Source organism: Xiphias gladius, chromosome 5, assembly GCF_016859285.1.
Source record: "Xiphias gladius isolate SHS-SW01 ecotype Sanya breed wild chromosome 5, ASM1685928v1, whole genome shotgun sequence".
Classification (NCBI taxonomy): domain Eukaryota; kingdom Metazoa; phylum Chordata; class Actinopteri; order Istiophoriformes; family Xiphiidae; genus Xiphias; species Xiphias gladius.
The window spans coordinates 20,668,861-20,691,121 of NC_053404.1; the positions used below are offsets into that span (position 1 = coordinate 20,668,861).

The 22,261-nt window shown below is 44.3% G+C and overlaps 1 protein-coding gene across 8 annotated transcripts in view; it reads right to left on the reverse strand.

Moving 5' to 3' along the window:
• rnf152 (ring finger protein 152) overlaps nucleotides 1–22,261 on the reverse strand; it is a 50,055-nt gene that overhangs the window by 14,551 nt on the left and 13,243 nt on the right. For 4 of the 8 annotated variants that reach the window (XR_005707482.1, XM_040127129.1, XM_040127133.1 and 1 more), the window contains exon 2: nucleotides 4,986–5,090. The exons of 1 other annotated variant lie outside the window; for it this stretch is intronic. The gene's annotated coding sequence lies outside the window, so the exon portion shown is untranslated. Of the gene's footprint in view, nucleotides 1–4,985; nucleotides 5,091–6,387; nucleotides 6,408–6,566; nucleotides 6,690–9,990; nucleotides 10,071–22,261 lie in introns of those variants that run through there. 3 more of the 8 variants (XM_040127130.1, XM_040127131.1, XM_040127132.1) reach the window with 3 other exon arrangements.

Consider the following 22,261-nt stretch of genomic DNA (forward strand, 5'->3'; position numbering starts at 1 on the left):
CACAGAGTCCAAAAAAAAAAAACTCTCGTCGGCAAAACAAATCACCGGCCTTCTCCTCTCGTTGATGAAAGGCATCTCTAAACTGAGAAACTGCGCAGTTTTCAAAGCAGATGAAAGAGGTGAGTGCTGCGACTTCAGCAGCCCCAGGCCTGATCTCCATCTACAGATTCGAATAAAGATCCAGGAGGTAACGGCGATAACGGCGGGGACAGCAGCTCTTCCCAAACTTCAAACGGCGCTGACACTTTTAATTAAGATAATCTGCAACGAGGCTGCTTATGGAAACTACGTAAATGAAGATTATTTAAAAACTATTAACTGTGGGACAATGGTGCTGTCACCGTTTTTGAAAAACAAAAATTACATCCTGAAAAGGGACCATTATTTCAAAAACAAAGATGGCTCTGTTGGAAACATTTCATAAGCGAAAGTGGCCTTTAGTTGACTCATAACTTTAACTATAGGCCGTAATGTGCTTTTTCCTCTCCTGCCAGGAATCATTTTGTAAGAGCCGGTCTCATTTCTTCAAATGGACTATAGCTCGCTGCGGAATGAAACACGTCGATTCACTTATTAAATAACCGAGTTCACCAAAGAGAGGATGATAAAATTTACTGCAAAGGACAGGCCTCGGGGCTCCGTTTCCTCCAGACCAGATGGCTCTAAAAAAGACGTTTGGAAAAGAAAAAAAAAAAAAATCGCAGTTTTATAGAAAAGAGCTTGTGGTCTGTCTGATCTGCCAGATCCACCTGGGATCTGCCGGATCCCAGGTGGATTCGTGGTTTGTGCTTTTATAGCCAGGCAGGAAGTGGTAAATGGGAGTCACTCCCGGCGAGGTGTTACCTGAGAGGAGACACTTTAACATTCTGCACCTATCCAGCCCGGGGGAGACGCAGCGGGCGGCGTGAGATCTTTTTTGTACATCAGCGAGCATCACAGCAGGAGTGTGCGTCGGCGTGCGAGGATGTTTGCGCGCATGCCCCATGTGGTTGAGTGTGTGTGTGTGTGTGTGTGTGTGTGTTTCGGTGTGTGTTTGTACCATTTCCATTGCACAGGCTTAAAAAGACCCAGCTTGAGTTTATAAGAAGCTCAGCACGTAAACGTTTTGGAGGGGGGGGGTAAAAAACTTTCACTTGATACTCAAAACTGTCCGTTTAGACATTCATCAGATGTAACGTCTTCAGTTCAATCTACAACTTGACTCGCTCATCTATCGCCACTTGCGGCAACGCTGCGAGTTAACACTTTGAACAGTGTCAGTCAGTTTGAACCGCCGACGGGAGACGCTGCGTGTTGCTAGGAGACAGAAGTTGTCAAAATCGTTGCCGTTCTGTCAAAAAACCTTGCTCTGGAGGTTGTCGGGGAAGAGACCAGGGGCGGTAGAAGTGACGAGGTGACGGCGCGGCGCGTTTTCAGAGTTGCCCTCAGACTGTTTCGTGTCACCTTGTCACCATTAACACCTGAATGTTGTCGCTGGTGCTACGACACGTTAATTATGAGCGAACCCGAACAAAAGAGGCAGGCAACGGCATCTACTCCGCACAGAAACCCCCCCCACACACACACACACACACACGCGCACACACACACACACAGATCCATGTTTCAGGAGGGAAACTAAGTTGGCAGGCGCAGAGAATCAGTAGCAAGCCCGAGGAAACCATGGATAAGCCTCCCCGAGGGAATATTTTCTTGATGAACTCCCTACTTCGCTGTCTTTTAATGCTCTCTGACAACTTCATTTTACTCTTAATTCTTGAGCACCTATTTACATAGAAAGCATGTGTTTTACTCCCAATTTGGTGTTAGGCATTCATCACTGGACTATTAGACCAGTAACGAGTGAAACAGTGAGGCTGAGAAAAATCATTATTATTATTGTTATTATCATCATCATCATTAACCATTGTCACAGATCATTTAGACACTGCGCTCATTAAAGGGTCCAGGGAAAGCAGAGTTTTTTTTGTCCATTTGAACTAATAATAAAGTTTAATAGACTCATTTGTAAATTAAATACATTCAAGTATGTGATTTAAGGGCAGCTTTGCCACATCAAATTAATGCTGGTTTTCCCCCAAAAAATTACACATTTGATGGTGAAGTCATTTTTATGATAAGGTGAGACATGAAAAAGTCAGATTCAGGTCGTTTGACCAAAGAAGTAGTTTACTGCATTTTGGCTTGGCAGGGCAGTACAGTTCTGCCTAGACACAGAAATCTTCAAACCCGTGCTACAGGCAAGTCTTTGAAAAGGCGTAACATGAATTGCCCTAGTTGTCAACCGTTTTTTAAGCAACTGCTTAAAGCAATGTTAAGGTGGGAACGGACCATACAATCAGTGAAAGCAAGAGAAGAAAAACCAAGGCTAGACCCAAACATAATGACTGTTATGATCCAATCTTGACAGTCAGGAAGGAGCAAATAACGAACGACTGAGGACAACACCTTAGAGTCAGGTCACTAGAAAAAGCCCCCAAATCCCACGAAAACACAAAATCGAATGTGCTTGTGTGCCAGGACAGAAACTGACATCCATCAGCACACAGTTTGCCTGCTAACTTAGTGGAGAAAATGCAAACAATGCGTGTTCAGACTGACCTTAATCAGAACAACTGGGGGCAATGATTAAAAATCCTTCCACCCCACAAAGTACACCAGCTCACCCAGATGGGGACAGATCAGTTGCGACGCCCCAGATCATAAATTTGAAGAACAACAGTCTCCCCGCCTTTAGATGAACACAGAAGCCTAACGTGCTCGTGAGACAACAGGTCAAAGTCCACCACTACCAATCAGACTCGTCCTCCCTCCCCCTACATGGACGCCTGAGGCAGTAAACGGAGTATTCAAACCTGTTTTTCTGGAGCCGACTGATGATCCCCCTCGGCTGTTTGGGCCCGTGTGTTTTACCGAAGGATCGCAGGGTCGGGCACACCCACAGCTTATTTTCCTGGTGCTGGTTACAGAGCTTGTCGGTGTTGTCGGTGGGTGGGTCACGCCACAGTAAACTCCAGCCACTGTTGACTGTAGCCTCACTAGACAGAAGATCCTCTGTAACCACGGTGGAGTGAGTGGAGACTAAATTTTCTGTTTGAATGAATTATTTTCATTCAAACATTCCGATTCTGCTTTGGCCAGATTAACAAAAACCAAACCAAGCACAAAGTTGATGTTTCCAGATCCCCAGTTGTGACAACGTGCTGCTTTTCTGGGTCCTACATTGCAGTTAATTGAAGATGTTTGGGTTTTTAACCGTTGGTCGGACAAAAACAAGGCATTTGAGACACTGTTTTCTGATATTTTACAGAGCAAACGATGAATCAATTAATTGAGAAAAATAATCAGCAAATCATTCGATAACAAAAACGGCCATTTTCCTCACGTAGCCTATGATTTGGTCCAGGGTAGTTTTTCATGGTTTGGTTTAGGCCCCTTAAAAATCTCAATGCTGCACGATGAAAAGGTATTTTTGATAACAGTGTGCTTCCAACGTTGTGGCAGTCTGGCACAGAATTAAAACCAAGCTAAAACAAGTACAATTAAAGGACAGAGAATTACCATTAAAAAAAAAGGAAAAAGTATATATGTGTAAAGCAGTTGCCATGGCAGCGGCTGGCACTTATGAAAACACATGCAAACAGATGTAAACTAGTCTCCCTCCAAACATCTTTTGCAGAGCTGCCCACGAAAGCCATCTCTATATCAATAAAACCACATTACTCTAATCTCAAATGTTACATGATACACTGCACAGTGTCCCTGCCCCTTCACCGAGAAGCACATCATAGCTCCCATATAATTCAATAGCGAGTTTAACCTTCACGCATTAATTTCCTGTGTGAGCCACATTTAAATGGTGGATTATTTCCCTTTTGGACCAACATTCTTCCCATTAGCTCTGATTGTGTCGAAACCCCACTAGACCTAATCCATACCAGCTACTTTCCATTTAATGCAATCAAGATTTAAAATGCCAATCAGACACGGGAATATCATTCTGAATAACATGAGAGGACACGAGGAGGTTCAAGTAGCCACCCGCAACGAGGCTGTAGGCGGATGGGGAGTGTGTGGTTGCCAGGCAATGGCAAGCTGAAAAAAAATAAAATAAAATAAAAAAATAAATAATAAGAAGTCTTATAACTAAACAATAGTCACATTTTGAATCGAGATCCTAGAAATGTAGTGAAGCACCCGCAACAACACGCAGTATCCTCTATCAATGACAGGCTGTGTGTTCAGTAATCCATACTGTGTAAACAGTCGGCCTGCAGTCATTAAAGGGAAACGGCAACCAGCGCAGAGAGTAAACAATTACCCCGCTTAGTTTTCGATCTGAAATCAGCTGCATAAAGAGGACGTAAGCAGTCTTTATTTGAGCACACTAGACAAACACAAAAGATGATTGATATGGCCGGAGTGTGCAACAGAAGCTTTGTCTGAGGGGCCTAATAGATATCTTTTAAGCCTGTGGGTATCTAATAGCCTCATAATTGGATTAGATGTTGGTTCGTGTTACTAGGATTTGATCACGACCTGCATCCCAATTTTTCACTTTCATACTTTTTCCACACACGTACGTCATGGAAAAACTGAAACCACTTCACCACTACTATTATTATCTTTTATTAACATAACCGGTGGGTTGAGGTTACACGCGTGAACAAGTCGGCACATTCTCCAACACTTGTGATGAGGAGAAATGCGCTGCTTTGACACTCGCTCGAGGGCGTTGCGTCTGGCACCGCCAACGGCAACGACAACAACAGCAGATCGTTTTCACCCAAGGAATCGGGACGTGATTTCCTCTCCCTTCTTTGTAAAATCCAAAATGGGCCAATTTGGACAAAAAGGCAGCTGCGGCATCGGCGTGTGAGCGGGGACGCTTTACCTACAAATGCGTTTTTGCGCAATTCGAAATCATCATTACCATCTCTAATAACGCTCCGTTACTTGGGGGGTAGGGTTGTTTGCTTTCTTACCGGCGTTTGACGGAGGTTCTCTCTGTGCGACTGGCCGACAGACTGGTCCGGGATGCGCTAGCTCGTTGCAGGGGCTGGAGGTGAGGGGAAGCTGCTCCTCGGTGCCTAGAGAAGAGGAATATTCATCCATTTAGCTCCAAAATCGACTTATTTGCATTTCATGTTTTCTTAAGACGTGCTTTTAGTCAGGACGGGTTCATTGAACTTGGTTAAACTAAATAAAATTGGTAGACTCCATCCTCTCGTGAAAGCAACCATTCAAATTGAATTCCATTTAAGGGGTTTTTGTGCATTGACTCTGAATTTTTACAGACTCTAATCCATCTGAAACACGTCGATTTTTCTTACCCTTAATTATCGATGAGGAATCAATGGAAACGCTCCATCGACCGCTCCGTAACTATCTATCAGTGGTGTTTTTTAGCAGCAACTGACTGCAGACGTTTCAGGGTAAACTCCCCTTGCTCGTCTCCTTGTGCTTACAATCACACAAAGTCCCATTTTCACTGTCCTTTTAAGAAAAGCTTACTTTTTTCTAATAATTCCAACTTTCAAGCAAGTTGAAATACTTCATTATAATCCGAAATCCTTTGAGCATAAACCAATTAGGAATATTTAATCCCTCTATTTAAAGTGCAAATTGAAATCTTAAAAACAAGGAAAACTGAGCAAACAGCAGTGCAGATAGCAGAAATCATTGAGTAACAGCTGGAGTGTCCCTGGAAGGACAAAGGGGGTGAAGTTGTGCTGTAAAAGACATTAAAAGGAACCTGAAAAACACATTATAAAGTCACAAATAAGGGCTATTTTCCTGAAGGACTAGCTGGCAAGCTCAATGATAAAAGGCTGTAAACCAAGGTTGAGTAAGCAGCAGTAGTTTCTGCGTTTGCCGTAAACTGCAGAGTCGAGAAGCGCGGTCGCCGGCTGCCGGGCCACCGGCTACTACAGCTCTGAGTTTGAGAAATGGCCCTGACGTCTTCCATTGGCTATTTTCGCACCCTCCCTCCCTTCCCTCTCGCCTTCCCGGTGTTCATCTCTTTTAGTGAGACAGACAGCGCCGGGGCTGAGGACACATCTGACGCTCAGCCAAGGAGAGGAATATTTCACCGAGACTGATGTCAGCGCGGACACCTCCGGCTGGTGAAAGCACAAACGGGTCGATACACTGATTGGCATGTAGCTCCCGAGTCACGGGTCAGGTCTTCCTCTGACAAATCCATCAGGACGGACCGCATACTGAGACTGTAGGCGCTGGCTGTCAGCCTCATGCTAATTTACATTTCTGCAGCGGCAACCTCACAGTCTCTGTACAGCCACCTGCCTGGGTAATTTGAATTTCAAAATGCTGATTTCTTTTTCTAAAGTCCTATCAAACAAAACTGATACAAAGATAATGTCTCACCTATAATCAGCTACAACAGCCGTTCTCAGTTCTGTTAGGACTGGAAAATGAGGAAAAACCAGGGTCTATTTTTTTTTTTTTTTTGTAGTTTTTAGCCGAGCAGCTCGACTCTAGGGATGGTCCATTAGTTTGTTGATCAGTCAGTCCAACAATATTTAGTGCAGAGCAACATATCTTACAATATCATCTACAGCTGCGATGATTAGTCAATTGATCCAGCTTCTTCCAGCTTCTCAAATGTCCGGATCTGACGCTTTTCTTTGTCACACGTGATAATAGACTGGATATCACTGGGTTTTAGGCTACAGAGAAACAAAACCAGACATCTGACAATATTACAACGGCCATTTTTCACTGGTTAATGTCATTTTTTAGACAAAACAATGAACGGATTCATCAATAATAAAAAACAGTCGTTAGTTGCAGCCTTAATATCATCGAACTATTCGATGAATCGGACTTGGACAATAGTCCACAATGATGAAATGACTCACCTAAACTAACTCATATCACAGTTTTTTTAAAATCAATTAACTGTCTGAATCCCTTATAATTAAACCGAGGACAGCTACAATGCTCATAAAAAAACTGATCATCATAACGTTCAAACCGAACATTCAATCAACAGTTCAGTCTAGAAATCCAACATCCCACGTGCTCATGCACGGGCTGCAATGACAGCACGCCGGCGTTTCAAAATCAACAGGAAATTAACTCATGTTGCAAACTGCAGCTTGTATGGCGCAACTTTGGTGAAACAGGGCCCCGGAAGTCAAGCATCCCTAACTGTTCGTAGTGTAGTTAATCAGGATGAACATACCATAGGTGAGCTGACAGAAGAAAGGAAATACCACGCACAGATGTATTAGAACAAGCATTTGTGGGTGGGCCATTAATAGCAAGACTGGTGGTGCTCCTCCTGTCCACATGTGTCGTCAAGCAAGACACTGAACCCCACTGAACCCCAAGCCCGATGTATGTGTTTAGGAGGACTGCCAAGTCACTTTGGGTAAAGACATCTTCCAAGCGAATGTAATGTTATTATCGTTACATAAACTGTATGAGAAAACAACGAAGGACTGGTTAAAACCGTTCGCAGCTGAGGCTCGAGAGACTGGAATCGGTGTTGACGCCGTGCCGCCACCAGTCTGAGCTGACCAAATCCAGAAGGCAGAAATATAACCTTCCGCAGTGGTCCAGGCAGAAGACAAGGAGCTGCAGGTGTAGACCCATGATAGTTCTCACCATATGCTCTCAGCTTCTACATACATCAACACACACACACACACACACACGCCAACACAGCCATGCAGCCTCTGCTCGCTCTCCAAAAGGAAACTGAAGTGAAAACACTGGGGTGGTTCTGAAATAACAACGCAGTCCCCAGTGATGTATGGGGACTGTAAATCAGCTTTGCAAGCTCTTTATAAGGAAAAAAAAACAAAAAAAAAACAATACAGTTCTCAGGCTTGCTAATTCCAACTTTAAAGACCGCTTTCAATAGTGTCTCTTCCAGTCATCCTCCAGAAACTGTCCCCAGATGTTGCCAAATACATGGGCTTTGATATTCCTACATGCCTTATCCCTGGCTGGCAAGCGCGCAGTCTTTAAAAAGGCAGCGCGGCGTTGGCGTTGGTGTGTCTGACAGCTGAGCGGGACCCTGCGATGCCGGTAACGACACGGGGGGATGACAACAGAGGCTCCTACATCAAAGCGCCGCCGCTCTAACACACATGCGTACGCAGGGAAATTCGCCGCAGATTAACCAAGGCCAGTTATTCACCGGCACTTACACGAGCTAGGTTACAAGTCAGAAGATAAGTACGCACACACACAAACACAAACACGGGCTCTGAAGCGACTCCCGCTGCTCATTTGTACATGAAGAAGAGAAAGAGCGCACCTCTCAGCATCCTATCGACACTCACTGAAGATAATGGGCCCTGTTGGGAAGGATATAGATTGGAAAATGAATCTTGGTTGTGTATGCCAGCGAATGAGCAGGCGAGGCAGATACAGGGCTTAACAATGGGACTCTACGGTGCCCACGGTGGCAGTTTGTCAGGATTAACGCCGGACGGCGTCTGTCAGTGCGCGTATGTGCGCGTGTTAGCGCGTGGTTGTGGCAGAGTCCGGTGTTTTTCACCGCGCCGGGGGGGTCACCTGAGGCTGCGCTTTCATCCGATCTGACTGGGGCTGCGTTTTTTTTCTGTTGATTATATCTTCAGTCAACTGATTAATCATTTGGTTGATAAAACTTACAGGATATTGTATGGTGAAAAACAATATTGTCAACCCAGCAGTCCAGAACCCAAAGATGCTCAATTTGCAATGATACAAAACAGAGAAAAGGAGCAGATCTTCACATTTGAGAAGCTGGAGACTGTGAATTTTGGACATTTTTACTTGATAAATGATCAGTTTATCAAACTGAATAATCGCCTGATCGTTTCAGCCGTAGATCTGACAGTGACGTTTGGAAAAAAAAAAAAAAGAAGACGTTGCCATGGACTTTTATCTGGGAACTATTATTTAAAAAAAACTAATTAAAGAGATGAATCGATAATGAAAAGTTGGAACCTTAGTCCCACATTACAAAGACATTTCCCCATTTACTCCCAGTGGTATCTTGGCATGCAGACGGTCAGAACTGCACATGCTGAAGGCTTTGAGATCTTCGTCGCCGTGACTTCTGCAGCTCCCGAATGGAACTTCATTTGTGCATCAAAAAAAAAAAAAAAACATTTTAATAACTAAACAGCACCTGCTCTTTTCTTATACAATACAACTGGCAACTGGAAAAACTATCATAGCTCTGTAGGCGGGATTAAGAGCGGGAGTTTTTTTTTACCGCGCCAGAGCCAGACAAACGGTGACGGAGAGCAGGTCGTCTGAAAGAAACAGGAACTTTTAAATGTCCTCTATGCCCCTGAAAAACCCTCAACCTAACTGCTCCTAACAACCGCCACCACAGCTCGGGCCGATAATCGACTCCCCTGAAAATAATGTAGATGGACGAGATACGTCAGTCACTGCTGATCTGAGTAAAATGGCCCTCCCTCCCAGAGAGGAAAAGGCTAGCGTGGACGTGCTGTCGGACCGACTAGTGGAGGGACAAAGCTGTCCATCTACCTCTCATTTTGCAGATTCAATCCCCGACTGTTTTGACGATCAATTCATCATTAGTTACCAGGCACAAAAGGCAAACAGCGGCTGGTTCCAGCATCTCAAATGTGAGGATTTGCTGCTTTTCTCCGTTTTGTATCATTGTGAATTGAAGCTCTCTTGGACTGTTGGTTCGACGACATTACTTTTTTTCTTGTACTTTCCTATGATGTTATATAGTCTAAACAATTGATCAAATAATCAAAAAGAAAAAAGGAGCTACACTTAATTTTTCCCTAGTTGTTTCCACTTAAAAAAAAAAAAAAGGACTATTTTGAGAGGATATGATGGATATTTTTTGCAGTGTTGAGTCTGGACAGGGTTGTGATGGGTTGGTGGTGGAAAAGAGACAGAGGGGCTGTTCTGACTGTCTCCATACCCACACGAGCCGAACGACACCCTTCGACCCGCACAGACATCACACACACACTGACGAACCTGTGACTACCTCCCTCCCCATCTCCAACACTGCTCTCTCTTCTCTCCCTTGTAGCATACAGGAGCCCTGCAGCAGAGAGCTAAAAAAAACAAAAAACAGACAAATGTCAAACATAAGACACGCAAACGCACACACTGTACATACACAGCGGACATGCCTGACCTTCAGCGGCGTCTCCCGAGGCCAAACATGTGAAAGGCTACCTGTGTTCAAGCAGAGATCCCCGATGGCCCCGTGCAAATGCTTCCACGGTACCTCTAATGAAACAGGTTCAGCCTCACAATGCTCCCTCTTCTGCCTCGCGAACACGGCTGATAGAAAGCCTGCAGCCGCACAGAGCCCCTCAGACCTGCGGCTGACAGTGGTCGGCAACATGTGGCCAACATTTAAAAAAAAAAAAAGGAACATCTCGATCTGAGCACAGGCAAAAGGGGACACGGCGCAGAGGTTAGGAAACATGTTGATATTGTGCAGCTACATTTCCAAACACTTCCTCCCACGCGCGGCGACACAAAGCCATTGTGTCAGGTAAATTCCTTACAGTGGCCGTCGGAGCGATCTTAGTGCAGAAATCATCGCGACTGGTTTGAGATTCAGTTCCTCTAATTTGTCACAGAAGAGCGAGGTCAAAAGTATGTAAAACAAATACATATTAACGTGAAATAGTTCCCGGTACTGGGAAGTTTTTCGATGCTAGTGCTGGTACGATACCAGAGTTTCGAGACCGAGACCAGAACAACATAACATGTTTTACTATACATTGAGGAAGGTAAGGCTTTTCTACAAAACCCTTTTTTTTCCACTTAAAAAAAAAAAAAAAGTTTTCAAATGTGAGATGTAGTCTACAAGCAAGCAGCTGAGCAAGACTCTTACCTAAATAAAAGAGTCTAAAATTTGCATAGTTACTGCACAAACGATTAGTCAGTTCATAAAACAGTAAACATTAGTTGGATGAAACAAGCTATTTACACATGTCATTTTGAGCTTTAGTACAAAATTTCACAGTAAAAATTACAACAAGTCTGTATAGAAGTACGTGCAATCGTGCACTCACGGAAGAATTAGCTAAGGCATTTTAGCTACTTTAACATGTACAACTACAGACTTCATGGACTGTAGAACCCTATATTAATGATTTATTAACATCTACAGCTGCAGGTGATTTACTTTTTGCGAATGGCTCATTACAAATTGAGAAACCCAAGACCCTTTATTAACGTCTGACATTTGTAACGGCAAAACCTGACGACTTAATGGAAAGTGCGAAACCCTGAGTACTTATTAATGGTTTACCAACATTTAAATCTGCATTATTGCTGAATAGAAACACACAGTCGTGTTATAATCAAGTCATCTGATTTAAGCAGTGATGATGCTGGAGAGTTTTTTACTCAAACAAAAAGCATGAGAACTTCTTTACTTCAAAATGCCAAAAAAAAAAAAAAAAACAGCTCTTATCAGCATTTCACAATCACTGCATTGTTCTCTCTACATTCGCACTAATTAATTTTTACACTTTATAAATGGAGCCTTGCCAGAGAGGGGTCACGCAATTTCTAGCAGCTGCCCGAGAAACAACACCGCATCTTTCCATCACATTTCCACATCACACTCTGTTCTCTGACAGCAGCACAGGTGTGGGCAGACTCTCCCGTGAGTGAAATGAGCTACAGGAGCACCTGGTGAGGCATTTTGCACGGTAACCTAAATGTTAATGACTTGAGCAGTTGGTGAGAAAATTGACAGGATAACAAGCTCTGATGAGGCCCGCAGAGTTAATCAATGCCAGTGACATCCGTTGGTGGTGAAGGAGTAGACAAACACACAAAGACGCAGTCAATGGGAGGCGGCGAGGACCCAGAGCACAGTCAATGAAGAGCACAATGCAAACTCAGCGAGTGAGAGCTGAACAGCCTCCAGCGATAATGGGGGGGGTGTCCAGGTTTACAGGGTCAATGTTGAATGAAATGCACCGACTCCCCTGTGCAAGCGGTTGACCTTCACGGCAGGAGCGTGGAGGAGCGTCCGCGTGCTACGGCGGTCATAAATCAGCCGCCTGGCATTGTGCGTCGTCAGTCCGCCGGCGGTGTCGGGACCGCGGGCACGTTCCAATCGACGGGTCGACGGCACGAGACGCGGGACAAACTGCGGCGCCCGCGGCCTGCGAAACCAGCTCGACGGAGATATGGGACACCGCAGAGAGACACATGTATCAAGCTTTAAAAAAGGAGGAAAGAGACGACGAATGAACTTCTGAAAAAGAGAGACAACACGTGCAAATCAACCCCTTCAAACAGCGGATACGGGTCATATACGGTATCTCCGGAGCTGATAATCTCGGCAGCTGTAACATGCCGTCACATATACACAGTTCAGCACAGAGGCACACAGACAGACTCATGAATATCCTCTCCGACAGAACCTTCATCTCTCTCCTTTATAGCTTATCAGTCGCCTCAAAAGGCCCCCCTCCCCCCCTCCATCTGAACTCTGCTACAACAGTCGTCTCAAAGTGACTTTCCACGGCAGGAAAATCGATTTCGCTAACAAAGGATTATCAGAAAAAGAGAGACAAAGCATAGCCCTAATATTGTGACTGAAATTAGAGCGCAGATAGAATCGGTTTTTGGGTTCGTATTTTGAGATGCTTAACAAGAAATTTAAGTACCAAATACGAAACATAAAAGTGAACACTAAAGAGAGTTGCTGTTACATATTTTGTCCACAAAATAGCAAAAGGCAAGTTGACTTTTCAGTTCGGCTCGTGATCGAGGATTTTTTGAGTTTAACAAACGTTTTCCAAACATTTTCCAAACAGACACAGACTTGAATTCCCACAAACAGAACAAATCTACGAATCCATCTCAATTAGAGACGGCTGCAGCCGTCTTTCCTGCTGCAGTCCCCGTTTGGGATTTGGTTGGATCTAATGGACATAATTATACATGAAAAGCCTGCCTGGCCCGGCATCAAGTAAACACAGCCACAGGGGACGCAGGGACTCATTGTGAGCCTGGACATCAATAGATGCAGTCTCACAAAAAGTCCTGCATCTGGGATTTCAAAAATAGCAAGTGCTCAGACAGCCGAAAAGATGTGCTCGGTTCCTGGTAGAGATCAAGCGAAAAACCCGTCAATACCACTTAGAGATTCTGTTATTACAAAACCCGCACCATTTAAAGTGAAAACTCCACCTGTCCACTGTTCTCCACCTGTGGGTTGTTTTTTTTTTTATGGCAACAAAGCTGAAAAATTATTTATTTTCCAAGAAAACGAAGGGAGGGAGGCAAAAAGCTGGGTTTGTTTTTGTTTTTTTGATCCGCCAGGCAGCGTGTGCTTTCACTCAGGCCACCCTCTAAGAGTGGAAAGATTATCATTGGCTGTCTGGGAGGAAGCAGAGCCGCAGGATCAGTCCCTCAGCCCATCGAGGCTAGGCCACTGGATGCAGATAAAGCTTTTTTTTTTTTTAATCAAACATCTCACAGAGAGAAAAAAAAACAAAAAACAAGAAAAAAAACAGTCCCACATGCTGCTGTCTGCCGCGACAGGACTTCATGCTGCAAAGTGGTTAAAATGTAAAAGAAGTAATGGCAGCAATTTAAAAGGGCGGCTTAGAAATACAGCGCTTTTCTTAGAATAACTAAATTGCCCTGGTAAGAAATCGGGAAATTGCTTGAGTATAATCCCAGACCTTCAGCTGGGCCTTAAAACTTGATTTCTTGTTCCAAAATACTTTATTTCCTTTGTAAGAAAAGGAATAAGTAAAAATTTAAATACGGGCGTTATCACCTTGTCATTGCCTTTAAACCTGAGCTTCATACACCGGCAGCGACAGAGTCTACCGAGAGGTTACTATTGAGATCAATACCCAGAAATCCTGCAAGGTGACATCAAGTAGAAGCGATCACATCACACGTCACGTTGGCCGTCCAAACTGCGAGGCTTCAAACCAAAAGGAACCCGCAGGAAGCGCAGGGGCAGCACGCCTGCCGCCGGCAAGTCCAGCTTTCTCTGGACGGAGACACTCGCAGCTCTCCATTTCCAATTCATCCTTCCCCGTGAGAGGGGACGTGTTCATAACCCGTGCCAGAATTTAATTTGGAGGAAATCCATGCCGTCTCAGTTAGTGGCAATGAATGAGATACTCTGGTGCAGCCTCATTTTGCGATTTAGGCTGATGAAGTGGCTGCATTTTCACAGAAAACTCCGCTGCTGATTTTAAAAAGCAAATGAGTTTTTGCGCCATGTGATATTGTACAGCATTAGTATCCAATTTAGATCTGGCATTAACATATTATAATAATATGAAAAATAATAACATGATCCCAGGCCTTTGCATGTACGCCGTATTATAGCAAGTAAATCTGTATTTTTCAACCTAGGACTTATTCTCACAATTGTGGCCATTCTGGTCCTGCTAACTTTACACTCACCGCCTCTGAAATCTGTAGTGATTCACGTTACACAACTCCAGTATAAGCCCCTGAGCAAATAAACCTACATTTTACACTTTGAACGCATGCTCTTGAGTCCGACCGAAATGAAACAGAGAAATCGGCTGACGCAGCTAACAGCACGGAGCCCTACTTCCGGGACAACTTGCCGGCCAGTGAAATGGCTTCCGGTTCATCCGGACACGCCGGTTTTCTTTCCACATCTGGGGCTGCCGGTTGCTGTCTTTAGTGTCCGGTTGGACAGGTTCAATACGGAAAAACAGGTAGACGGAGCTGCTGAGCTTCTCAACAAACACAGTGCATCTCAGGTCGAGGCAGGAGACGCGGGATCATCCTGTCTTGAGGGCCCGCTAGGACATGCGGGGCAGATGAAGACAGCCGGGTAACAAGCTACTTTACATCACTTATGCAGTAAGAAGGCGGTGTAAGTGGAGCTGAAACCATTAGTTGATTAATCAAGTGAGTGATCAACAGAAAAATAATCTGCAGCTATGATGACGACACTGACACGCTTTGGTTAGGTTTAGGAAAAGATGGTTTGGGTTCAAATAGGCACTTCCTTGAGGATAGATGTTATAATAAAAAAAAGTTTAAAAAAAATTCAAAAAAAAAACTTGCATCTTGCACACGGTGGCAGTTCCACCAGGGTCTCCTGAAGCCAAGCTGCCGCCTGGGCTCTACTCAGCATTCATGCTTCGCCCCTCATTCCTAATTGAGAGCGTTCATGCATTATTCGACCAGATAAGCAGCCTAAATTATATATAAAAAAATGTATATAAAATTAGCTTTGGGCTATTCAATTAGCCCAAAGCAATTGTATTAGTGTTCATACTACAGTATAGCATGTATTTTATTCTGGTGTATCGAACAGTGGCGGTGTTTGTTGTAGTGGCTTGTTGAAATGTCTGTGGTTCTTTTCACCAAGCGGGCGATACCATTCTGTGTCAGAAAGCCTCCCGACATCCCCGACTCAGGATTCCAAGAGCGGGTTTTCCCAGACGCTGCTGATCATAATTACGGTTCATATGATGTGATGCGATGTGAATCGTGCGCTCCATACTGGATGCCGGTGCCGATCTTGTCATCTGATTCTCAGCAAAAAGGCTAGTAGGTGTATTCCCAAAATGCCAAACTATTAATTTATCATGAGTTAAAGTTCCGTATCCGGATACAGACGACACGTCATACACCAGGTGTAAATGGGATATGATTGTCTCTTTTTCCAAATGTCTCACTGGAAGAAAACGCCTCGTTTCCCGGAGAATTCAGCAGCCGATCCGGGTGAACTTCTCCTCCACTGTGTGGATAAACAGCACCTGGCGCAAAGCACTGAATTTAAATCTAGCCCACCGAGGGAGCAGCTAGCTCGACAAAGATGTCAATACGGACACCTGTGGGCCCTCTCCTGTTGCCATGACCACCAGCAACAGGAGCAGCAGCAGAGCCACCGCAGCGCTATTGTCACCGGATGCCGGCGAGGAATCGGCGCTTCCTAAACAAATTAGCCCGGAGAAAACTGCTGAGGCCTGAACCCTTTAATTACATCAACCTGAAACCAAATTATAGGCCGACTCTGCTGCGCGTAATAACTAATGCACATCAAACAAGCCTCGCTCCCCGCCTTCCTCCTCCTCCTCTTCCTCCTGTCCCACTCAATCATCAGTTTGAAACAGTTATATCGGGGTATACATTCCCAGGAGAGACAGAGAGAAATGTCAAGACAAGGGAGACATGGCTTATCCTCCCTCCCTGGCCTTTTCCCTTCTCGTTCTATCACTCCCTCCGTTCTTTGTGCTCCCCGCTCCCCTTCCTCACTCATTCTCCAGCACTCTGTCTCTCTCTCTCTTTTTATCCTGTCATCTACATTGTGAGGAGCGTCTGCGGTTCCTCTGAGCCTCGGCTCTGTAAGCAGAGCGGGCGAGATGAGAAGCAGAGGTGCTGTACTCAGAATAGCGAAGCACAATAGCTCGGGAGGTTTAATGCGATTTAAAAATTCTGCCACCGGTGGTGCAACCTCAGACACGGCGAAATGAAAAAAAAAAAAAAAAAAAATTAGGTTTCATTTTGAGTTCTCTCTCATAAAGTTGTGTTTCAGATGGAAGAATTTTGTGCTGAAACAATTGGTTGAATAATCAATTAGTCCAGAGGTTCCCAACATGAGGGTTGCAAAAGGAGGTCACGAGAATTAAAAATAATAATAATACTAAATAATAAAAGAACATATTTCAACACAGTTTTTTTGCTTTTATGGAGAATAAAAGTTTGTTTTTTTGCTTGTGAAAAATTTGTCTCGAACATCGCTGCGATTTTGTTATTCCATCGTCGGTCTAATTTGCCTAATCTTCAAGGTTCTTTAGATGCTAGAACCGCAAACACGAATGCACAGCGGGGACCTTTTAGATCCCGGAACTCTCTGTTCGTAAAGACGGCTCGTAGACACTTCTTCAGCTTAAAGCATCTGAAGCCAAAAAGGCTGGAAAACCGCTAGATGGTCCGATCAACAGAAAACGAACTGACAACAATTCGGATGCATAAGATTGAATCTGTCGGGGGAAAAAAACGGCAAACATTTACCGGCGGCAGCCGCTCAAACGGCAGAATCCGCTGCCTCTCTCCGTTTTATATCCTTGTATATTTAAAATCTTTAGGTCCTGGGCTGGTGGCGGGACAAGACAAGATTTTTGATGGCATCACAGCGGGGGGGGTTAGGAACTTGCTTTGACCCATTCGTCACCATTTCATTTTGATCGTGAAAATCACAATTAGTTGCAGCCCTAGTTTTCTTCCTGTGCTGAAAGATACACGGGTTACATTCAGGCAGCGATTAGTTCCAAAATGAATATATGAACGTGTTTCCCCGAACAGGTGCCAGTGCATAACACTGAAGCTCTTATCAATTCATTATAAAAACATTACAGTCTGACTCCACATTCTCCTGCTTACCTTTTTTGGACAGAAAGACAACACCTTGTGATGGCAAGTCATAGCGTTTATCTTCAGTTACAAATTAAATTCAATTACAGCACCATCCCGGCACTAAGGCAATTAATTACGGAATTATACCGTGCTGGTGCACAATGAATGCAATAGGCCCTTTGGGCTTTTTTCTCATTACCAGGTACACACTGTCCTACACAGGCGAAGCAGGGGAGGCTTTTAATAACATTTAGTATTCAGATTAAACTCTTGTATGAAGCCAAAACTCCGGCTTCCAGGGTTTTCGGCTCCAAAGTAGCATCGATTTACAATCCAATTAATTCGAATTGCGTGGAAACATGCTCACGAGGAGGAAAACGATCGGCTGCCCCATTAAGACAAAGACAAGCGTGGGTCTGGAGCAGGAGGAGGAGGTGCACCTGATGTGTTTGACATGCCTCCTTTAACGATTCAGTACACTACAAAAGCAACAATAAAAAGGAGCCAACATCATCCTCTACTTAAATGGCTTGCTGTGATTAGTCCTTGTGTTTAAAAGCCACTGAGGGGCTGCTACTGGGTTTGACTCGGATCGTATTTGAGCTTCAAATCCAAAGTTCTCTTCTTCTGTCAAAAAGCGGCGGGTTTACCCCAGCTCGCCAAGCCCCGCCGCAGCGGAGCCCTCTGCTTCCTCCTGGTTTTGAATGAAGCGAAAACGTTCCACAGACAGGTACAAATGCGAACGTAGGCACAAGACGCACAAGCCCAACAACTGTATGCCTCTCTCACGGCAGCGACACCTGAATCCAATAACCTCCGTCAATAAATCTCTTCACCGACAACTGCGCGGCGTGGATGCACCACGTGACGCTCAGAGGTGTAAATACTGTACAAAGACACACACACACACACACAGATGAAGCTCGGCAAAGGTTCAATAATAACAGATCTTTCTCTGCCTTCATTCCTCTGTTGGAGAGTTGCTGTCAAAGATTTTTGATTTGCAAATTCTTCCGCCGCTACACGTCAGAACAATCACCTTCACATCCATGTTTATTGAGCCCGTCGGCCCTTAGATGCCGGCCGTTTAATATCTTTGCAACTGCCTCATTCCGTCTTTTAGAGCTGGATTACGTTTGCGCAGAGCAATGACCAAACATCAACAGGACTTTCAGGATGTTCTGGAAAATTCCACCTGGAGGGTCCACCCTCCACCTCCTGGATCTGGTCCACCACCATCGGCGTCCACACACTGGAGGATTTCCTGCCCTCTGCTTTAATCAGCCCACAGCCGCCGCAGTGGAAAGGTTTCATATCGAGAGTCTAATCGTCCAAGTCCTTCTTTGTTCCTAATCTCGGTAAATATTGCCACTCACTTGCCGCTGATCTCCGCATATGAAACTGCTGCATACATTTACAACCATGCTTCAAATTCATCAAGTCAGTTTATCCATAGAGCAAATTAAAGTTATATTTACAGAAATCCATAACTTTAAACATCCTGATTCATACGAAGTCAAACTTAAATTAAGAGCTATTAAAAATATGAAACCTTAACAACAATCTCGAGGGATATACTTTACATATAATTTTTAACAGGCTAATTCATATCAAATCAAATAAACTTTATGCTTATCTGCATATTTTAAAACACAGAGACTTTCTAGTGTCAAATTAAGGCTGATGATGAAACAAAGTTCGTTCTCGGACTTGGAGGTAGTGCTTTAACACAAAATAAATAAAAATCTTAACTCAAGGTCCAGTTGTTAGCTTTTCCGGGCGCTTCTCAGCTGTTCCTCAAAGTCTTTGTCGGCAGATGGAGTTTGCTTAGTTGTCATGGAGATGGCTTAGCAGTCATCACACACACACACACACACACACACACAGTGTGCCAACCCTTTATTAATCACATGACCAAGGTTTCATACTTAGAAGACATGATAAGGACCGAGCCAGCGCCCCCCCAAAAAAAAAAAAAAAAGCTAATAAGTGGAGCTTGAGTGAAGACTTGAGACCATAAGAACAAATGTTCCTCAGTTGTTCCTTTGAACAACTGAGGAGCCATCGCCATGACAACGCGGTATACCCCCTCCACCTATGAAAACCATGAGATGTGACTGAAAGTTCTAGAAACGGCTATTAAGGAGACCCCGGAGTTAAGGTCGTGAGGGTTTCAAGTCAAATAAACTAAAAAAAAAATAAAAATTAATTTCGTTAAAAGCCATACAAACTATGTCTATCTGCATATTTGTGAAAAAAAAGTTAAAATATGAAAATATATGAACAAAAAACCTATAAAACCTATTTATATACATTTAAAACAGTGTATGTGTTTACAAAAATCCATAATTTTCAATAGATTGTTTCAGATAAAGTCAAATATAAAAGAAATTAAATGAATATGAAAGCCTCACGACTATCACTGCAACCCTCACCTAAACTCCATCCGATTGTGTGTCTCTTTGTGTGTGTGTGTGTGTGTGTGTGTGTGTGTGTGTGTCAAAAAGGGTTAGTTCCCGCTGTGCCACATGTGACCATCAACCTCCCCGCTGGCAAGGTGCACGGCAAAGCTATGGTAGCTGCTATGGTGATACACAGACACCGAGACGCCCGCTGTAGCAGAAGGGAAAGCAGCCTGGCCCGGTCTGTCACTCTGTTTGTGTGTTGATTCAGACTTAAGAACAGGTGAAGCAATAAAGCAGAAATGAAGTCAGTGAAGCGCTTCCCCGTGGCGGTAAAGACACAAAGGCCCGGTGGAAGATTTGTGCTGGATGAAGTAAATGGGATGCTGCCGCAGACTCCCCGGTGGCCAGGACGATAGGAGGACACTTTTTTTTTTTTTCTGCTCAGCGAAGTTATCTTCTGAGGAACATGTGTGGAAGTCTCACAGATATTCCTTTTTATTATAGAAAACCGTTTTCAGAAGGTGGATCGCATATTTTAAAAAAAAACACACCGCATTCTCCTGTGACATATGTGACAGACTAGTCTATCAGTATCAAAGGCAATCACGCATGTGACATCTAGTTTCGACAACCTGTCGCAGGACTGTGTCCAGCCTGGATGGAGATGAAAAGAAATGAAAAACATTCATCCCCACCCACGACTTGCTTTATGTCCAACAATGATCTGTGGAATGGCTGCCAAGCACATAAATTTGGCTACGAGGACAGGCTCACTGGCAGCGCCGAACAGAGTGAGCTGTGGTAAATCTGAAGGCGGCGCGTCGTCATTATCGTGCGAACGGATGGAACGGCGGAGAGGTGGACGGACAAAGGACAGAGGGTGGCGAGGAAACGTGTCACGTTTTCCATCTGGGCCCAAACGTTCGCCTGTCGAAGAGGTCGCTCGGCGGGCAAAAATAGATCAAAGCGTAGTAAAACAGCAAACGCACGAGTCAGTGTCGGACTAAAAAGTGAGGCGAGAGATGTGCAGTGCGAATTTCTGCATCCTTCAGAAGGTAACGAACTTATAACAAGAACCAAAAAATGTGGCACCAGAGGAAAGGCCCCGTTGTCGCCTGAACTGATAAGGGAACTATCCTTTATCCTCTGTGCATTTCGGGCTCAAGCTTGTCGGCTCTACGTTGTAAGACCTGGTTCTAGCTTGTGCTTTGTCACCTTCAGCTGTTCCCAGCTTGAGCTGTGCTTCAAAATGAATGCCAGCATGAGCATATTAAAGCGCCGACATTGTGTAAACAATGTCACCATTAGTTAGTTATTAGTTGGAATAAATTGCTGCGAGTTGGAATAAACCCGGATTATCCTTTACTACGCATGTTCACGCGCCCTCAGTTAGTACCCACGTTGGCGACTGGCAGACGTTATGACGCATGTTATGTACATTTGTCACGCAGTAATTTGGAACTGCACAGTGCGGTTTAGCACGCTGTAACATACAAACGCGTAGCAATGTTTACCATGTAACGCTTGGCGTGTCACTGTACACGTGGACGGCCAACTTCCGCATGTTAAATTCAGCATCTAATCTAAAACTGTAGGACTCGCTCTCGGCTCGGAAGAGCCACAAGCGGTGCTGTCCTCTCGATCCGGGGGGCACCAGCACTCCGTCAACTCAAAAACACCTACTGTAGCTAATCGGGAGCGGGCGGGCGCGGGAGAGTTAAAGAAAAAAAAAATGTAATTAATTAAAAAAAGAAGAAGAAATGCAGAAATTATGAAGTGGTTAAGCGAGATAAGCAATTGCCACTGGTCTGAACGATGGACCAAATTAAATTTATCCTATCACGAACTCGAGGGTATTCGAAGGGGGCTCACTTAAGTCATCAATCCATACATAGCTGTTGAGATATTTAACTCAAGACCAAAGTTTTGGACTGACAGATTCCATGTTGTGCCCCTAGCCTGGTTAAAAAAAAAAAAAAAAAAAAAATCAAACAAACTCCCCCTGCTGCTCATCTGCCTTTAAGCCTTGTGCCGTCTTTCTTTCATCTGCCCTCCTTCTCAACTTCCCTTGATCACTCATCTTTCTCCTCTCCCGTTATCTCTCCCTCCCTCATTGGAGCTCATTGCCAAGGTTCCATCAGGCCACATCCCTTTAGGGGTTGTGTCCTTGTTTACCCGGAAAAAAAAAAAAAGGAGGAAGGGAAAAAAAAAAAAAAAAAGAACACAATCTCAATCACAGCAGGCGTCTGTTGTGACTCCTCTACCCTACAGACACAACACAGCACGCAGCCTTTTCCACAGAATGTCCCCAAACAAGCTCCGCCAGGTTCAAGAGGGGAGGTCACCCTGAAAAAAAAAAAAAATACTATTTTAACAAAGACCTTCCCTTCCCCTCCCGGAATAACAACCATATTAACAACTCTCCTCCTGGGCCCCTGCCATGCCAGAACCTGAGACAGAAAAAAAAAAATATTATTATTTTTTTTTAAATGTAT